The 21,364-nt window shown below is 42.2% G+C and overlaps 1 pseudogene; it reads right to left on the bottom strand.

Moving 5' to 3' along the window:
- Positions 1–710: 710 nt before the first annotated feature.
- LOC133378577 (5S ribosomal RNA) lies at positions 711–829 on the bottom strand (annotated as a pseudogene).
- Positions 830–21,364: the final 20,535 nt, after the last annotated feature.

Here is a 21,364-nt window from a genome sequence, read left to right as displayed (position 1 = left end):
GAGGGTGGCAGAGTTTTCTCTTTACTTCATAACAGAATACCAAGCCCAATTCAAGGTGTTGGTGTTAACCTTTAAAGCCCTATACGGTGTCGGTCCAGTTTATCTAAAGGAGCGCCTCCAGCATCACCAAATATGCCGCCTGACGAGATCTGCCTCACAAGACCTTCTCTCGGTCCCACCAGTTAAGACAGCTAGGCTGGTGCGGACCAGAGAGAGGGCATTCTCAGTTGTGGCCCCCACCCTCTGGAACTCTCTGCCATACGATCTTCGCCATGCCCCCTCCCTGGTAGGTTTCCGCCAAGGATTGAAAACTTGGTTGTTTCAGCAGGCATACAGGTCTCCTAGATAGTTTTAGTTTACAGTGTATAGATGTAGGTTGGTGGATTATAATTGTTTTATATGTTAAAACTGTATGATATGTTGTATTTTTAATTATGTACGCCGCCTAGAGTGGCCATTCATTAGGCCAGATAGGCGGCCTAAAAATAAAAAATTATTATTATTATTTATTAATATGTGTTCTGTTGTTGTTGTTATATGCCTTCAAGTCAATTATGACTTATGGCGACCCTGTGAATCTTTTAGATAGATAGATAGATGGATAGATAGATGATGGATGGATAGATGGATAGAGGATAGATGGTTGGATGGATAGATATTCCAAGGGTTTTCATGGTAAGAGGTATTCTGAGGTGGTTTACCATTGCCTTCCTCTACGGCACCCAATATTCCCAGGCAGTCTCCCATCCAAGTACTAACCAAGCCTGACCCTGCTTAGCTTCTGAGATCAGATGAAAGCGGGCATGTTCAGGGTAGTATGGCCACTATGTGCTCTATATGCCCCTGTTAATGTATGATCTGGATTGTAGCCCATTGTCAAGAGCTGCATCTGTTACCCAATGCAAAAAAATCACCCCTGTGTTTCAAGGGATGTGGAAAAGTAATCGGAGTATTGCTGCAAGCATGTACGATATGTGACCCTCTAAATCAGGGGTGGGGAACTTAGGCTCAGGGGCCAAATGCGGCCCTCTGAGCCTCTCTACCTGGCCCTTGAGATTCTCCCCAGCCCACACCTCCTCCCCAGCCACACCCTTTCCCCCCCCCAAGCCATCAGCATTGCTTCAAATCCTCCTTTAGAGTTTTTGCCCAGATAGAATGCGTCCTTAACCTCTGATAATGTCTCTTGCATCCCTGGATTGTATGTTGAAAGTAGCCCACCATACAAAGGTAAAGTTTGCATTTGTTGCTCTGCTCACTTTTGCCTCCAGCCCCACTCACTACTGGCATACGGCCTCCGGAAGTTGCCCAGGAGGGAATGTGGCCCTTGGGCTGAAAAAGCGTTACCAACCGTTGCCTTCAATGCAGCTTGCCAGCCATGTCTGACAGCCCACCAAAGGTCCAATAAACACCTATTTTTAGTATCTACCCGTGACTTTAAAAATGAGTGTTGCCATTGTCAATTACCTGGCAGAGTTGGTGGACTGTGTTTTGCTTGATGGGCCATGCAACATGTGCAGGTCTGAACCTTGGTGAGATTTCCACTGTAGTCTTGTGCAACTTCTTCGCTCCTTGAAACTGGCCCAAAAGTGCCCCACTTCCTCTCCCCTGGGCATCAGGATTCTGAGCCCAGTAAATATGAAGATGTGCCTGTATGGTGGCTTTGATGGGAGAACATAAGTACATCTAGTGAGCATCAAACCCTCACACTCAATGTGTTTCTGTGACTTCATACAAAGCTGTCTTATTCCAGGGTGAGAATGTTCATCAGTCTTGCCCAGTTTTCTACTCTGACTGCAGTAGCCCTCCAGGTCTTCCCCATGGCATGCTACTTGGTCCTTTTTTTCAACTGGAGATGCCAGGGATTGAATCTGGGATTTTCTGCATGCGAAGTATGCACTCTGCCACTGAGCTATGGTTCCTCCCTGAGCTATGGATCATCCCTGAGTGTTTCCCCTAGCCACCTTCACTGCAAGCAGAAGCCACTGCAAGATCATGATGGGCTGGTGTGTCCTGCAGAATGGGGATCGTTTTTGAACCAGCAAACCAAAAGCAAAACTACCTGCCATTCATCCCATTTCTGGTGTAGAGAATGAGTGTTAAACCAACAGCCGATGCACATTACCACTGCTGTTGTGGAGGCAGCTTCTTGTATGAGGATGCCTCCCTGCTTATGATCACCTGGTTATATGCAGCCAGTGCCACATATAGGATTAACCTTTCTGCATGTTACTACAAATATAGTTTTACGGGGATTTTTGTTTGTAGGTCATTTATGTATTTGCAACATTTGAATCCCACCTTTTTGTCAAAGCACTCAAGACTGTTGTTGTTATGTGCCTTCAAGTCGACTACGACTTATGGCGACCCTATGAATCAGCGATCTCCAACAGCATCTGTCATGAACCACCCTGTTCAGATCGTGTAAGTTCAGGTCTGTGGCTTCCTTTATGGAATCAATCCATCTCTTGTTTGGTCTTCCTCTTTTTCTACTCCCTTCTGTTTTTCTCAGCATTATTGTACACAATTTGAAACAACGACTTACACATTTAATGGACCAGATACAAAAGAGAACACAAGAAGAGCCCTTCTGGATCAGGCCAGTGGCCCATCTATTCCAGCATCCTGTTCTCAGTGGCCAACCAGATGCCTACGGGAAGCCCACAAGTAGGAAACGAACACAATAGAAAGGCAGTGTGGTGTGGTGGTTAGAGTGTTGGATTAGAACCTAGGAGACCAGGGATCTGCTTGGCCATGAAGCTCACTTGAGCTAGTCACTGTCTCAGCCTAACCTACCTCACATGGTTGTTGTGAGGATAAAATCATGTTTGTACACCAGCTTGTGGTGTTTGGAGGAAAGGTGGGATATAAATATAATAAATAAATTAAATAGCATCTTTCCACTCAAGGTCACCAGAAAATAGCATTCAGAGACACACTGCCTCCAATACTGGAGGTAAAACAGTAATCATGGCTAGTGTCTATTGAGAGACATATTCTTCATGAATTTGTCTACTCCAATGTTAAATCCATTCAAACTGATACCGGGGGTGTAGTTGTCCGAGGTCTCAGGGGGTCTTGATGCCCTTACTTTTTTGGTAGCAGGGTCCCAGAGGGGTCCCTCTCTCCAGCATCCTACAAGCCAACCAGCATGAAAGGGTGTTAGCCACTGAGAAGAATCTTCTAACATGCTTCCTTGCCTTTTCCTGCTGATTGGAGCCAGAGTGAAAGGAGGTGAGTCAGTCATTGAGAAGACTCTTCTCAGTAGCTAACACTCCCCTTTAATGTTTATTGGCTCTGTTGTTGTAAGATAAGATATTAACAAGGATCTCATTCTCAGCCCAGCAAGGAAAAGGGGGGAGAGGGCATATTAAAACAAAACATCTTTAAAAACATTTTTAAAAAACTAAAAAACATTTTTAAAAAGAAAGTTTAAAAATATATTAAAAAGCAGTTCCAACACAGATGCAGACTGGGATAAGGTCTCTACTTAGAAGGCTTGTTGAAAGAGGAAGGTCTTCAGTTGGTGCCAAAAAGGTAACAGAGATGGCGCCTATTGAATATTTAAGGGGAGGGAATTCCAAAGGGTTTATTTATTTATTTTATTTTATTATTTAATTTAATTTATATACCGCCCTAAGCCCGAAGGCTCTCTGGGCAGTGTACAAAAAGATTGGTGCCACTACACTAAAGGTCAGTTTCCTACGTTGGAACCATATAAATATAAACAAATTCAATCTCAAGCATCTCTTCGTAGGGCTGGGGAAGACCACCTGGCTGAAACCCTGGAGAGCCGCTGCCAGTCAGTGTAGATAATACTGAGTTAGATAGACCAATGGTCTGACTCAGTATAAGGCAGCTTTCTGTATTCCTAGCTAGGCAGAATGGATGCTTGATAAAGGCAGTGGGTCCCAGCCAGGCCAATGGACTCATCACTCCTTTAGATGCAGCCTGATGGATTTTGAGATTGTGTGCACCTATGTACATATATGAAACTGCCTTCAGTCAGCTTCAATCAGACCATTGGTTCAGGGCTGGATGAAGAGGGTGTCAGATGTCTGCTCTGAGACTTTAGATTGGCAAAAGGCCCACTGCCCCATTCTCACTTTCGATAGAGCATGGTCTTAGCTCTTATATACCCAGTGGGTCAATGCGCTCTGCAGATGAGGGCCTCCTACAGATACCATCTTATCAGGAGGTCCGTTCCTCACAACATAGGAAGTGGATCTTTAGTGCTGTGGCACCTACCCTTTGGAATTCAGTTCCTTTAAATATTAAATAGGCACCATCTCTGTTTTCTTTTTGGTACCTACTGAAGACCTTCCTCTTTCAACAAGCCTTTTAAGTAGAGACCTTATCCCAGTCTGCATCTGTGTTGAAATTGCTTTTTAAGATGCCTTTAAAGTTTTTTTTTAAAGCTTGTTTTTAAGATGTTTTATCAATGGCTCTTAGTGTTTTACTGCCTGTTTGCTGCCCTGGGCTCGTTTTAGAAGGAAGGGTAGCATATAAGTTAGTAAGCAAGTCAGCATGAAAGAACGCTCAGGGATGTGCCCTACTTTTTCAGATTATGGAGGCCCAATGAGAAGCCCCCTAATCCTGTGTGATGGCACCTACCCTGTGGAACTCCCTACCCTTAAATAGTAGATAGGCACCATCTCTGTTATCTTTCTGCCTCTTTCAACAAGCCTTTTAAGTTGAGACCTTATCCCAGTCTGTGACTGTGTTGGAATTGCTTTTTAATATGTTTTTAAACCTTTTTTAAAAAAACAATATGGTTTTTAACCTTTTTAAAAAGATGTCTTCAAAGCTTTTAAAAAAATGTTTTTAAAGTTGTTTTGTTTTAAAGTCTGTTTTTATGATGTTTTAAAGTGTTTTTAGTGCTTTTGTTTGCCACCCTGGGCTCCTGCTGGGAGGGAGGGAGGGATATAAATCAAGTAATAAATAAATAAATAAACTGACAAGAATGCTCCTCTGTCTTTAAGACAAGAAGCAGGAGCTTATATTGCTATCATAAACTGTAGGTTAAAAGTATGAATGGGAAGAAAACTTTAAAAGAGATACAAGAAAATAAATAGCAAAAACGCAACCATAAGTACAACCCCCACCAGCAGCACATATTTGCCTGCAGAGCAAGTCTTAGGACCAAACTATTAGACTGCAATCCATAATGCATTTACTACAAAGTAGTCTTATTAACATTAATGGAACTGCTCCTAAGGAAATGAGATTTTAGGTTAGGACTATGAGAGCCTTGTTCTGAAATTGATTTGGAAGATATATTTAAGCCTTAATTAATTGGATTTCATCCCATGCTTGCAAAATGGTAGCATTCTATATCACTGCTATGCATTGTCCATTTCTGCTCATTCCTTCTCTGAAATGCCTCTTATCGTATAATTACTAATAACAGTGTCAAATGGGTCTCTCTGTTTTTTTCTCTAATTAACGTTCTTGAAAGAAAGCGGCTAACAGAAATGGCCTCGCCTTGTACTTTGGATGCACAATGGCTTATTATTAATTATTATTATTATTATCTGATGAATTCAGTTGTGATTCCTTTTCTAACCCTGCATGTTTGATGTCAAGCCAGGAATGGGTGAGCAAATGGAGAAGAAAGAGAACGGTGTGCTTTTATTGCAGTTTTCTCTCTCTGAAGGCAAAACTAGGACAGTTTCTCAGAGGAGAAATTTGTAATACTTTTCTTGGGCCACGTTCACACCATACAGTTATTCCACTATTATTTCACTCTAAACAGATGTGGGTTTCCCCCCAAAAAAATCCTGGGAAGTGTAGTTTGTTAAGGATACTGAGAGTTCTTGGGAGACCCCTGTTCCCCTCATACAGCTACAATTCCCAGAGTTCCCTGGGAAGAAGGACTGAAAACCACTCTGGGAATTATAGCCCTGTGAGGGGAATAGAGGTCTCCTAACAACTCTCAGCACTGTTTATCAACACACACACCCCAGGATTCTTTAAGCCATGACTGTTTAAAGTGGAACAATAGCCAATAAATGTATGATGTGAATGTGGCCCTGATCTCTCAACAGGTGAACAGTAACAATGCTTTACTGCTACTGCCAATTTTCTGCAAGAATACTTACCCCTGTGCATCTTCTGCATATATAAAAGAGGTTTTCTAAAAGGACTAATATGTGATTACTTGGATAGGCAACTGCCATGTTTGACCCCTTCTCTCAAGCTCAGAGGACAATTAGGATGAGGAGCCTTCATCCCACCCCCACCCACCCCAGTCATTCCAGACCAGTAGGCATGGATTTGCTAGACTCCTCAGATCTGAAAGACATTCCCAAGAGCCTCCATCATCCCCGCAGAGTAGGACCCAATGGCTGGAGAACAAGGCAATGGTCCTTTAAGGACACAGCCAGCTCCTCTGTCCAGGGTTCTGAAACAATATGCCTTCCCTAAATGGGACTTTGCCTTGCCTAAGCATGGCTCCACAACATCTGTTGCCCCTCTAGTGAGAGATAGAACAAACATAACCTGCTCCCCTGGGAATTATAAGCCCATCCGGGGCAGGACAGAACATCTACATCTGTTTTTAGCTCATATTTCTAAAAGCTAAATCCCAAAGAGGGACCATTAATTACAAACAGTATCTAGATTACAACAGTTTCTTACATAGATCCTACTCCCCATCCAAGGGCTAAAGTCATGAGGCATCAGTTTGCACAAATGTCAGCTTAATGTGCAGTGCCACTCTCCATTCCATCTGCCTGTGCTGTGCACATGAAAATCTCCTCTTCAGAAAAAAATCATCTACACCATTTCTTTGGTAGGGGGACAAGAGTACAGAGTTATAGTGCTTCCTTCATACTGAACAGCAGATCAGCATGACTACTGGTTCTCAAAGAGGGTTCTATGTGAGTAGCCACAGCTACTAAGTGTGTATATAGTTGGACTGCAGCCATTGTCTATTTTTGCAGTAGCATCAAACCCTTTTTCTTAAGGACATATAAAAACTGCCAAACTGATGTTTTGAGAATGTGGATTAAGTAAGCACACCCAGAGATTACTCTAGTTTGCATGGCCTAATAATTCATAGGATGCAGGGTTCAACATGTGCAAAACATGGGCTCCCTTTGGAAGGAAGGGTGGGATATAAATTAAATAAATAAATAAATACTCATACCTAAACAGGCATGAGCACACGTTCCCAATTTTTTTTTACAAGGGAGTGTATCAGCCTAAGATGTCTTTTAATGTGAGAACTGAAAGACATAACTGGGTTTTCTTGTCATTTTTATTGCTTTCACCCAGTTAATGAATACACAGGCTGTTGCTATTTCTACCCACCACTAGCCAAAATGAATGGGAAGGAAGATTACTGGGGCATCTTGTGTATGCTAGTAGCACCCCACTGTGTTTGGCCACAGATCTGATTGAGGGGCACTACAATCAAACCGCTGGTGTCCAGAAGAGTGCTACTTTTTATGAAAAAAGGAGGAGCTTCATAAAACCAAGCTGCATTTTCACTGTCTCATCATGGCCGCTGCCCCTGTAGTTATTTGGCATTAAGCTTGCCAGTGCTCACGGTTTGACTGAAGATTCAGAGTCCTCCTAAAAGTCTTCATGGGAAAAGTTAAATCCTGAAGTCTGGAAAGGTGGATTCTAGGGAGCAGATTATCTTCTGCTTAGCTTGAGAAGTTTTGTTAATCATTCTACCTGGACAGCCACCAGTCTTCATATGACAGAGCTGCCCTTCCCAGTGTTTTCTTTAAACAGGGTTTGACAGAACAAACAAGTCTCACCCACCAGACATCTCGTTCTACAATGAACTTCCAAGTAATACCTCTTTGACCAAAGAAGTCTTGAAGCTGCTGCTGGTCCATTTGTGTCCAAAGATCTCTCAAATCTTGATCTGTTCTTTTAAAGATCTTGGCATTATCAGAGTAAATAACTTTACACAGTCCACGCCTAGCAACAAATATTCTCAAAGCCAGTATAACACTCTTTGTGCCTTGATTTGAGACAAGTTCTAAATGAATTGCTCTGGTCACAGCTAGGGTTGCCAGGAAAGAAGCATCCCAAACCCTGAGATTTCAGGGGCAGGCCCTAGTGATGCCATGGGGTAGTCCCTAGTGATGTCACAGGGGCAGGCCTGAGTGTTGTCATTAAGCATGCTACATTAAGCATCAACCTCAGTTGCTTGGCACATACAGTTCAAACAAAAACATTTCTCTGATTGGAGATTAAGATAGAAATCTTAGCTAAAACATGGACCCTGGGTAGGGCACATAGTATGAAGAAATATTTATATGTATGACTGTCAAAGATGTTTGTTATTTACATACCCTGTAAATATATTTATAGTATAATTCTATGCATGTTTACTTAGAAGCAAGTCCCAATGTATTCAATAGGGCTTACTCAAACAAGGAAGCGTACATAGGACTGCAACCTCAAATGATAAGGAATGTCACTCACCCAACCCAAAATTCAGAATCATGCCTCTTTAAGCTGTTTTGCAACTGTTTATACTTTTTATGGTTATCAGATTTTAAAGGAATCTTTTCTTATTGTGAGCTGCCTTGGTTTCCAATCTGCAACACTACCTCACAGGGTTGTTGGAAAGACTCCATAGTCACACACACACACACTGGAGATGTAAAAATACATACACCCCAAATAATACCATGGACTGCGAAAAAGGCAAAGAATTGGGTGTTAGAACAAACTAAACCAGAACTGTCACTAGAAACTAAAATGATGAAACTAAGGTTATCATACTTTGGACACATCATGAGAAGACATGATTCACTAGAAAAGTCAATAATGCTGGGAAAAACAGGAGTAGAAAAAGAGGAAGGCCAAACAAGAGATGGATTGATTCCATAAAGGAAGCCACAGACCTGAACGTACAAGATCTGAACAGGGTGGTTCATGACAGATGTTGTTGGAGGTCACTGATTCATAGGGTCGCCATAAGTTGTAATCGACTTGAAGGCACATAACAACAATATATAAGGTTTATTGTCAAAACATTTAACATTGCAGAACATTTAAAAAAGTAAAAACCAGTATTAATTTCTTACAAAATAAAAGCAGTAATACTTAAGTAAGCCCTGCCTAATTGCTTTAAAAATAGGATTGGAGGAGAAGAGAAAGGTTTACAATCCAAACACAATTCTTTGCTATGTTCACTCAAACGTTCCATTAATTTACAGCACAATCCTAACCATGTCTACTCAAAAATAAATCCTATTGAATTCAGTGGGGTTTACTCCAGGTATGTGGGATTAGCACTTTAGCTTTACTCCCAGAAAAATGAGTATAGGATTAAAGCTTCATATTGGGAAGTTTTTCAAAATACTTCTCTCTTCAACAGGAAAATTTAAACTTGTTTGACTTCTGCACACAAGAGAGAAAAAGACTGAATACTTACTCAATTTATGAGATTTTCATAAATAAGCAGAAAGAAAAACCAGTATTCTGACCTTGCCATGGGGTCTACTTACTGCCTTGTCAATCACAACCCTGACTTCACTTATTGGCTACAGACCTGAAAGGGAGGGGTTAGAGCAGCCAGCTACAAACTCATTTAACAGAAGTTGCGATGGGGAGTGGCTGACGTTTTGGTGTATATATATATTTAAATGAAATGTATATTTGGTGTATTTTTTTAAATGAAAGCTGAGAGTCAGGAGATTAAGGTGACTCACATGGAGACATGGAGAGGACCCCAAAAATCCAGCGTCTCCGGGCGACAACCAGAGACCTGGCAACCCTAGCACATGTAAAAAGTGCAATGTATGTCTTTTCTAGTGAGTTCTTTGCCTTTGTATATAAGGGTCTTGCAAAGTCTACTCCAGTCACCTCAAATGGTGGTGTTTCTAGGATTCTGTCCTTTGATAATGGAGCAGCCACTTCTTTTCCTGGTTGTGCTTGATGCCGCTTGCACACATTACACTTCTAAATCACTATTTTTGCTAACTGTCTTCCCTTTATAATCAAGAAATTTTTTTTAGTTGTGTGTCTCTTAATCCAGCATGCACCTAAGGGGGTACAAACTGTAAGGAAAAGGGAGAGACTGAGAGAAAAAGGCAGGCAAACCTTCACCTCATAATATTCAATAGGAGTTACATAAAAAGATTTCCCTTTAGGCCTCTCCCTGAGTTACACCCAGAGCTTGGAAAAGTTACTTTTTTGAACTACAACTCCCATCAGCCCAATCCACTGGCCATGCTAGCTAGGGCTGATGGGAGTTGTAGTTCAAAAAAGTAACTTTTCCAAGCTCTGGCACCCAAACCATTCCCCTTAAAGAGACAACAAACAGTTTCAACACCATCTTCCATCCTGGTTTTGCACATAGGAGGGATCCCACTGTTCTGTAATCTGCATGCAAATATAGACTAAGTACTACAGGCATATCCCACTTTAACATACGCAATGGGACCGGAGCATGTATGTAAAGTGAAAATGTACTTAAAGTGAAGCAATTATCTATGCATGTACTGCACTGCAATCGCCACTAGATGGCAGCGGCGTCATGCCATTAAATGTCCGTAATTGTGAAGCACACATACATTAAGCAAGGTATGGTGGTGTATGGAGCATGTACGTTATAGCGAGGCGACATTAAGTGAAGCGATGTTAAGCAGGATATGCCTGTATATTGTTTGTTTGTTTGTTTAATATCCTGCCCAGTCAGGACTTAGAACATCTGGTCAGATTGGCTCATAGCCCTCTCATTTGCTCCCTATCCATCCCGTGGTGGGACACTTGTATCATGACCATACCTTCCCTTCCTTAGTTCACCGTTTGCCTCAGGTGGCTCCTTCCCTAAGGAATTCAAGTCAACAAGTGCTTGTTGCCAAGGGACTGTGTTGTTCAGCCTGCTCCAGCTGCTGACCCACATGAAACACTCCAGGATAGGTTGGTCCAACCCCAGACAGCTTCCCTCCAGGCTTCCTCTATGCTCAGTAATCTCTCTCTCTCTCTCTCTCTCTCTCTCTCTCTCTGGGTAACTGAGCTGAGCATAAGAACATAAGAAGAGCCTACTGGATCAGGCCAGTGGCCCATCTAGTCCAGCATCCTGTTCACACAGTGGCCAACCAGATGCCTGTGGGAAGCAAGCAAACAGGAAATGAGTGCAAAGAGCACTGTCCCTTCCTGTGGTTTCCAGCAACTGGTAAATTCACAGAATTAATGTCACATTTATTGGTAATTAATGTGTATAATAGTAAATCATTCTGCGCATTCACTAGATATGGAGAACGTGCATATAATCTTTCTCTCTGTTCACATTCCCTGTTGGGAATAAGCATAATGACAGAAGAATATGCAAAAATGAGTTGATATATGCATATTCCTCAAGGCCTGTTGGGGATTATGAATATTGACTGGGAAATGTGCATAATTCCCTCTTCCTGCAAGGTTTTATTTAATTTTATTTATTACATTTATATCCTGCCCTTTTTCACAGAAGGAGCCTGGGGTGGCAAGGTTAATGTGCACATTCTCCATGAGCCCTGGTGAATGTGCACAATGGTGACTTATTGTTCACATTAACATATATTACAAATTCCTATATACACACGTGTGTATGGGTATATTAAGTATGAGTCAACACAGCTGTCAGCATTTTTGGACTTTCTTTAGGGGTATGGCTATGCAGGCTTTCATGATGAGCTCCTGTGCTTCAATAGTACCCCACCTCACCCCAGTCTCAGCACTGTTATCATGATATCATCTAGAGTGAAATATTGTCTTCATCAACATCACTGGTACTTTCCGTTTCACCATCAACAGGTAATCGTTGTCCAGAAGAGGCAACAATACATTTTGTTACTGTAAAAGCAGCTAGATATTTAAGGTCAAATAAATCAGAAGTCCTACACACCTGTTTGGGCTGATTTATGTGTAATTTTACATTATGTTTGCATACAGAAAACAACTCATTATGACTTTGCCTGCTCATCTTGCAATTTGATATATATATTTATATAATTTGTCGTTTGTTAAGGGTGCTGGGAATTGTTGCTCTGTGAGGGGTAAATTACAGTTCCCGGGATTCTTTGGGGGAAGTCATGTGCTTTAAATGTATGGTGTGTATGTAGCCGTTATATTTGCTATATAATGTGTGCAGCTGTTCCTTGTGTTTGGAGATTTCTGCAAACCCAGATTGCACCCTCCCAATTCAGGATTACCCCAAAGTGAACTCCAGCAAAGGCCCAGATGCTCTGGCAACAGATGAAAGAGAAATGACTCGCTTGGGGAGCATTGTGACCATTTCTTTCAGAGCAGTCATCACAAGTTGTTTACTGCTGAACACAGAAATGTTGTTCCCTGACAGAAAAGCGTGTGCTGGCAACCTCCTGGCTCTGCTGTTTTTGACTTGAGGTGAATCACTTCACCTCACTTTATTTTACCTTTCCTGTCTGTAAAAACAAAACAAAAAGAATAGAGATAATGATATAGCATGCAGTCACAAATGGGCATGAATTGTTTAAAAGTACTATTATTTCTCCAGAGTGACAGTCACCTGCAGCGAAACAGAATAAAGTGAAGGACAGCACACAAACTAGCTGCCTTGTTCTCCACAGAAATAACAGCAGCCATTTGATGAGACACATTTTATATATTTGAATGTATCTATGTGCTGAAGGCAGCTTAACCACATTTTAAAATTTCATCCCCCACAAGGGGATACCTGTTTGCCTCTGTGCATTCACTGTAGTGGGCCCAAGCCTGTAGAACTCTCCCCTGACTGAGATTAGGCAGGCAGCCTCCTTGCTGACCTTCAGGCATGTGAAAGATGTTCTTATTTCAGCAGGCATCTTAAGGTACCATTCAGTTTATGATTTTTTTTATTGTTTCCTATTCTTTGTAAATGTTTTGGTCATTTTATGTACACTGTTCAGAAATGTTAATGACTAAGCAGTATATAAATCCCTTAAAAATAAAATAAACATTCCACCCCTATCAGTTTGCAGGTGTCCTCTGCTTGAAGGACTGTCCAGTCCAAATCCAGTTTAAAGAAAGACAGCACAGAGCAGAGGCTTTGCAGTTGCCCATCTGTGTTGATTAAAATGAGCAATTTCCCCCCTCCTAAAATTGCAACCTGTCTGGGGATTTTCTTTCCTTTTAAATGTTCTCATCGTCCTTGCATTTTAATGAGACAGGGTTCCTCTTCTGTTTTCCCTTACTGCACCAGTCATTACGGTATGTGGCCTTTTCATCTTTCTCGATGTCCCTTCCTGCTCTCGGTCTTGTCTTCCCTCCAAGGCAAACAATCCCTGTCATTTCAGCCTTTCATCACAGGCTGCTTCTGTTCCCTTAATCACTTTCTTTGAGCAACTTTTGCCAGCGATCTGCCAATTGCTCAGATGTCATTGGAGAGCGAGTGCAAAATGGCGTAAATGTAGCTGAGCTGAATTAAAAGCACTTTACCAAAAAAATGAAGCCGCACAGACTGGCTATGGTAAGTGTGCAAGCCTTTGTAGTGACACCTCTGCCAGACGAAAGGAAGCAGGAATGCTATTATGCGGAGCTATATATTCTTGTGTGTGACCTCACAAATGGAACTTGCTCAGTTAAGGTTGCACCCCAGGTCGACTCAGTGACTTTTGGAACCATTCCATGAAAATAAAAGCCTCCCTCTCCCCTGGCATGATGTGAGTATGATTCAGAAGCAATAAAAACAGAACTCATGCAGCTTCAAACATAGAGCAAAACAGTCCAAACGTACGGATTGCCACTGCATTATACTTCAGGAAAAATGAAGAGAGGCAGCACATCTTTTATTTATTAGCCCAGGGGTGGGGAATCTTTTTGGACTGGCAAGCCAGAATTTTATCTCTCCCCACCCAACAGGTTAATTTTGACAAGTGGGTGGGGCATAATGACTTCAGGGGATTGACTGGTGAACTGGCCTAAAAGGGTGGTGATGGGGAGGTTGTCATCAAACAGAACTGAACTCCATCAGCTGATGGGCGTGGGGTGGGGTGACTTAATCCTGCTTTCTGCAGGATTCAGGTATGTGAGAGAGGTCCTCACAGGGTGGGGAGCAGTGGCGACTGGTGGCTCCATGTCAGTGCAGCAGTGGAATCTGCTCTGGTTTTTAGTTTGAACTTTCAAAAGTTCAGAACAAAACCTGGAGCGGATTCCATTGGCCCACTGACGTGGAGCCACCAGCCATCACTGGCAAGGAGGTTCAGTTCTGCTTGTGGGGGTTGATCCTGAGGGCGTCAATGTGGAGCTGGTCTCTCAGAACGGCCAAAGGACTCTGCATCTCTCCCTCTGCTTCAGCTAGATCAAATGATGACTGATAGATGACACGGGGGGGGAAATAAAATCATATCCTGATGTGATACTGGGCAATCCAGGAGCTGCACCAGCTTTAAACAGCTTTTTACCTGTCTACTGAACAGTCTTTTGTAATTCAAAAGCTGGCACACTTCTCCAGCAGCAGAAGTTGGTCCAATAAAGACAGCTCCATTTTTGTATTTCACATATTTGGCTTTTCATCACTGTTAGTCAATAGTGGAGTCTGAAAGGAGTCTTTTCCAGCTCCTTTTTATCCTAACAGGTAGCATTAATGACATGGTTTGTGTTAGAGTGGCAGCTGAAGGAAACAGAGATGACTTTATCACAGCCCTAAGGTGATTTCCAGCCAGAGCCATCAGAGGCCAAATGCATTAATTTCAGTTACTCTCCCTCTGCTATCCACTCACAGTGCAAGTCATGCTGATCACTGTTGTTAGCCCTCTTTGGCAACATTACGCTAACCTATCTGGTTCCAATATGTGGTCTGTGATCAGTCTGTGACTGAAGTATATATTATGTCTCTACAGTGCTGTCAGAGGCAGGTTTTTATATTTAAGAACATAAGAACCTTGCTGGATCAGTGCAAAGGCCTATCTAGTAGTGTGGCCAGGTCTCTGGTTTTCACCCAGAGACTCTGGTTTTTGAGGTCCTTTCCTGGTCTTTGGGTGAGTCACCCCAATCTCTGGACTCTTCGCTTTCATTTAAAAAATATTAAGTTTCTAGGAGGTCTGGTTCAAGGGATATACACGAAAATTACAAAAAAAACCCCCACAACTTCTGTTAGACGTCAGCTGCTCTAATCCCCTGCCTTTCAGGTTTTTGCCAATAAGTGAAATCAGGGTTGGGACTGACAAGAGATTTGCTAATCTCCAGGCAATAGCTAGAACCCATTGCCAATCCTGAAAACAGTTTCCTTTTCCTGCTTGTCTGCACATCAGAAGTTGAGTGAGTGCATAACTTTCAGCAGCAGCAAGATTGCCTTTCTTCAATAATATACCAGCAGGAAATCTAGAACTGAAGATCATAGCAAGATCTTGGTAGGCATGCACAGTAAATAATTAGTTATTATTATAATAAAAGTGTACATGCAGATTTGTTTTAATTACTTGCAAAAATGGGATATTATACATTTTATCTTTCAAATAATTTTTGAACAGAAATTTGAAAAAGTGTACATGCTGCAGCTTATGATGCCATTACAATGTGTTATACTTGTCTAAGGAATCAGACAAGTTCAAATTTTCCTGGGCTGTTGAAGAGGGCAGTTTATTTGTCCAATTCATAGCCTGTTTTGAAAACCTTCCCAGTATGACGCTTTAATCCTATGCTCACTTTTCTGGGAGTAAAGCTGCAATGCTTCCCAAATACCCAGGAGTAAACCCCATTGTATTCAGTAGGACTTATTTTTTAGTTGACATGGTTAGGATTGTGCTGTAAATCAACGGGACTTTTGAGTGAATATAGCAAAGGATTGTGCTGTAAATCTTTCTCTCCCACTCCAGTCCCCCCTTTTAACAAAGCAATTAGGCAGGGCTTACTTTGATGTCACTGCTTTATTTGGTAGGAAACTAATACTGATTTTTTAAAAAAAACCATGTTCTGCAATAACCAACTGGTTTCGACAACAAACTATCATATGGGATGTATGTATTTTTACATCTGCAGTGTGTATGTATATGGAATCATCCCAACATTCCTGTGAGGTATGGTTGGAAACACAGGCAGCTCATATCAAGAAATAAATCCATTTAAAACCCATTAACCATATAACAAATATAAAACAGTTGCTTAAAGTGGCATGATTCTGAATGTTGGGTTGGGTTTGTGGATTTAAACCTCATTAACATTTTAATGTTTTGATATAATTTATTTTTAGTCTGTTTTCAACTGATGAGGATTAACTAGTTTTAACTTATATGTGGGTCTTTTCTAACTATATAACATTTATGTAAGCCATCACACTGTCACATATGGGGGTGGGGTGCAGGCAAGTGAGGTAAGGAAGTGAGGGAAGCAAGGATGATGGGCAAGTGCAGGAGGTGGGCAACCATGGAGCAGGTGAGTGGAAGTGCATGGGGGCAGGCAAGCAGATGTGTGGGGGGGCGAGTGAGCAGCAGCAATAATGCAGGAGCCTAGCAAGTGGTTGAGGCGGGATGGCAACAGCAACAGCCTAGGCATGTGGGAGGCAGATAGCCAGTAAGCAGACTAAATGGGGCGGCGGCAGCATGCATGGGGGTGGTTTAGGGAGGAGTATTTTGGAAGCTGCCTGGGAGGGTGGGGTGGGCATTTTGGGGGTCACCTGGGTGTGTGCATGAGTGTTTGGGAGTCCCAGGGACGTTGAAAGTCTGTGTGTATGTGTGTGTGTGTGTGTGTGTGTGTGCGCATGCGTGCACGTGTGCACGTGCATGTATGGGGTTGGCATGCAAAGCGTGCAGGGCTGGAGCCCCTAGTAATTTTAATATTGTGGTGCTAATTTTGATTTCTGTTTTTCCTCTTGTTGGCTTGCTTATTATGATTACTGTTTCTATTTTGATGTTTTAATGTTTTATATTGGCTTGTAGATCCTCATTGCATGAGGAGACTGATAAATATACCAAATAAATAAATAATGGAAAATATCTATGACAAATTATTTTGAGAACACAGCAGGAAGACACAGAGCTGGAAGGTGTCCCTCTGACCTGTACAAATGTATAGTTCCAGTCCCCTGACTCTTAAAAACAGTGCTGGATCAGACCAAAGGTTTAACCGAGTCCAGCATCTTGTTTCCCAGTAGCCAACAAGATGACTCCGGGAACCTAAAGCATAATAAGAGGGCAAAAGCCATCTCTCACTGTTGTTCCCCAGCAACTGGTATTCAGAGCCACACTGCTTCTGATAGTGGAAGTAGCATAAAGCTATTGTGACTAGTAGCCATACCCTTATTCTTCACAAATTTGTCTAATCCCCAAAAAAAGTTCTGAAGAGGATAAAGGGAAAAGGGACACCAGAACCTTATTTTGGGTGATCCCATATGGAGGACAGGGCTATCAATGGCTACTAGCCATGATGGCTGTGCTCTGCCACCCTAGTCAGAGGCAGCATGCTTCTGAAAACCAGTTGCCGGAAGCCTCAGGAGGGGAGAGTGTTCTTGCACTCAGGTCCTGCTTGCGGGCTTCCCCCAGGCACCTGGTTGGCCACTGTGAGAACAGGATGCTGGACTAGATGGGCCACTGGCCTGATCCAGCAGGCTCTTCTTATGTTCTTATGTTCTTATAAACAGATAGGTGCAGGATACTCCTAAGCTTGGTGTTAGAGGGGTATTCTTCCTTCACTTTCATATTTATTTGAAACATGTTAGCCTGTTCCTCCAGCTTCTTCTCTAGAGCCACATTTCAAGCACTTCTCTCATCCTTTTATGTTTCCTTTGAATCCTTTTTGAATTTCCAACAGCCTTGAAAAGGTGATACCCAAAACAGAATACTATATCAATCAAGTTCAAGTGCGGAGTAAAACAGAACATTACTTCTCAGTTCTTGAATGCTCCGCTTCTGCTAATTCAGCCTACATCCCAGAATACAGTAGCATTTTATTCTTCAACAATTCCATCATCCATTCTTGTAATTCCTGGTGCTTTGTTTTGTGTAACTTACCTGACGAAGAGTCTGGAAAACTCAAAAGCTTGCACAAAATAGCATGCAACATTTTTGCGACATTTTAGTTGGTCCTAATAAAAGTATTGCTCAGCTGTGGATTTTGGTGGGTTTTTTTTTTTTAAAAAAATTGTCATTAAACTCCTTTTTTTTACTTAGGTGTCTACACCATTTTTTCTCTAATTTCTAGTTCAAGGTTCTAGTTTTGGTGTACAAAGCCCTATACAGCTTGGGACCAGGATACCTGAAAGATCGTCTTACCCCTTACATACCCAGCCGATCTCTGTGCTCTGCAGGTGAGGGCCTCCTGCAGATACCATCTTATCAGGAGGTCCATTCTGCACAACATAGGAAATGGACCTTTAGTGTGGCGGTACCTACCCTGTGGAATTCCCTACCCTTAAATATTGGACAGGCGCCATCTCTGTTATCTTTTCGGTGCCTTTTGAAAACGTTTCTCTTTCAACAAGACTTTTGAGACCTATCCCAGTCTGCGTCTGTGTTAGAATTGCTTTTTAATATGTCTTTTAATATTTTTAACCCTTTTCTAAAAGATGTTTTTAAAGGTTTTTTTTAATGTTTTTAATGGTGTTTTGTTTTAATGTATTTAAGGTCTGTTTTTATGATGTTTTAAAGTGTTTTTAGTGTTTCTGTTTGCCGCCCTGGGCTCCTGCTGGAAGGAAGGGTGGGGTATAAATAATAACAATAATATTTCCCCCCCCAATCTTTTCTCTATATTACATTTGTTGGTATTTTACTTTTCTGGCAAATTAATTGGTTGAAGCTGAAATAAATGGCATAGCTGCCCAAAGGATCAAATTCCAAGTAAATACTAGCAATTTAAATTTTGGGTGCTTCCAGACTGTCACTATTTTCAGTTAGGATACAAGGCAAACAGAGGTTGGCCAATTAAAGTTGATTTGGAGCTCTTAGCAAACCTGTTTCACTCTCCAAATTCAGACTTTTTATGATAAGAAAAATTATGGGGAAATGCAGTGGAAAGTATGGCATAAACCTTTGCTTCAGGCAGCAGCATCTACCCTCTCCGCAAACAGAATGAATGAATGAATAGCTGGCATCTAATATTCCTGCCAATGTATCAGGATGAATGTCTGGAAGTGACTTCTCTGTTTCTTTGACAAGTTTTCCAGTTCTCTCCACTATGGGCAGTAATTAGTTACTGAGCTACAGAGCCCTTTATATGTTGGGCTATGTAAATGAATTTGGTTTACAATGTGTCAAATATTTTGGTTCCCTAAATCCTCTTTGCTGCAGTACACCGTAAATGAGGACATCCCAACTCTGTGAAATAAGGAGTTGATCAAGGTAATCCTTGAAAGTTCGGACTAAAACCCAGAGTGGATTCACTACCCCACTGACATTGGAGTCACCAGTCTCATTTTGTTTCCTATTTCCTATTGTTTAATTTCATACTTTATCTGTTTTGTTATTTATATGAAAAAGCTGTGAAAACCGATGGAATTTCATATTGTTGCAAGCTTAGCTCAAAATATCAAAAACATGCATTTTTGGACTGCCTTCTGTTTAAACTATCCTACTGTTGTATTACTGCCTATTAATAATACACTGTCCATTTCTTTGTTAAGATATTAAAATAAAGTGGTAATCTATACCTTAGAAGAATCTGAGAAGGCAGACTTGATAGTTCTAGGTTATTGTCAATCTCCACTGAATAAAATTCTGAAATCCTGCAACCACTTTCATGGGACAAAGTCTCAGTAGGGCTCCTTTTTGAGTAGACATATAAAGGATTGCACTGTAAATAAATGTTTCAAGGGAGTCATCAGAGCGTGGCTAATGAGGTCACAGGGGCATGGCCAGTTCTGGTTTTTCCCCCCATCATTCTTCCTTGCAAAAATAGAATGGACACTTAAGCACAGCAGTTGTACAAATACTTAGCACCTAACTAAACTGAAAAGTGTCTTACTTTGGTTGAGAAGGGGTTCCTACTCTCACAGTTGCTTCTCTATTGGAAGAAAAGTTGTGTGGCTTGTTCTGATTCTCTCCGTCCTCCACCTTTTCAATGAAACCATGGACATTTAAACATTGCAGTTTTACTTACACTTAGAACTAGGGATGATCTGCTTGTATCCTGATAGCCTAGCTCCGATCCGCTTGTATTCTGATAGTCCATTGTTCAATCCACCTTTTTTTGTTCCGGCTTGCTTTTGCACTTGCCAATTCGATCCACTATGGGGGGCTTTTTGGTGGCAAAAAAAAATTATGTAATTTTTAACATAAGAGCTTATGTAAATCCATGGAAATTAATGGATAATTAAATATGCCAACCAGTCAGCCACTCCCCCTCTGGCAGATTTGATTAACCAGGATGGGCAAGGGTCAAGGGAACAAGTAGTGGCCCTCAATTCTCCCAGAATCCTGTCCACATCCTCAGGCTTTACAAGCTGAAAAGTAGCCATAGACAAATGACAAGAGGAAGCTTCGGGGACATCTGGCACAACTGTAGTTAATGAGGAGTCCAAGTCAGTCCAAATGCAAGCAATTTTATCTGCAAAGTGCCTCGCAAACATGTCACAGCGAGCGACTGAGGGCTCAGAGTATAATGTAGGGCCAGAGCCCAAAAGACCCCAGACCACCAGGAAAAGCATCGCCGGACGACACTGAGCAGACACAATGGTGGCAGAGAAGTGCCCTTTCTTCGCTGCCATCACTGCTACATGATAGGCTCGAAAATGGGCTCTAGCCCGTGTTTGATTGGAAGCGGACTGGGTTTTTCTCATCGTTGCTCTAGCTGTCGTCCCTGCCGTTTCATCGGGCTCAAGGTTTGAGTAAACCAAGGTGTATTATGGACCTTCCCTGGTGGGAGAGGGCACTTTGGAGCAATAGTGTCCACCGCCCGGGTCACCTCCTTATTCCAGAGATTGACCAGGGCTTCGGCAGTATCACCAGCCATGCTGGAAATATCCCCCCGAGCATTCAGGAAGCCTTCTGGATCCATGAGTCTCTGGAGGCGGACCATCTTAATTGGCCCTTCACCCCTGCGAAGGTTACCAGGGGCACAAGGTCTAAACCTTGTCAAGTGGTGATCTGTCCATGACAACGGAGGGACTAAGAACCCCTCCACCCTCAGATCACCTTCTTCCTGTCCTGAACAGAACACAAGATCAAGTGTGTGTCCTGCCACATGCGTTGGTCCAGATATTAGAGACAGCCCCATGGTTGTCATGGCAGCCATGAAGTCCTGAGCTGGACCTGTGAGTCTAACCTCGGCACGTATGTGGAAGTTACCCAAGGCCATCAACCTGGGGAACTGCAACACCAACGCCGAGACCAGCTCCACCAGTTCAGGGAGGGAGACTGTTGGGCAGCAGGGTGGACGGTACGCCAACAGAATCCCCACTCTGTCTCCCTGACCCAAGCCAGGCACACACACTCAGAGCTGGAAGAGTTAGGGACAGGGTAGCTGA

Source organism: Rhineura floridana, chromosome 2 (genome assembly GCF_030035675.1).
Source record: "Rhineura floridana isolate rRhiFlo1 chromosome 2, rRhiFlo1.hap2, whole genome shotgun sequence".
Classification (NCBI taxonomy): Eukaryota; Metazoa; Chordata; class Lepidosauria; order Squamata; family Rhineuridae; genus Rhineura; species Rhineura floridana.
The sequence above is the reverse complement of the archived record's forward strand: the minus strand, read 5'-3'. Positions and strand labels throughout refer to the sequence as shown.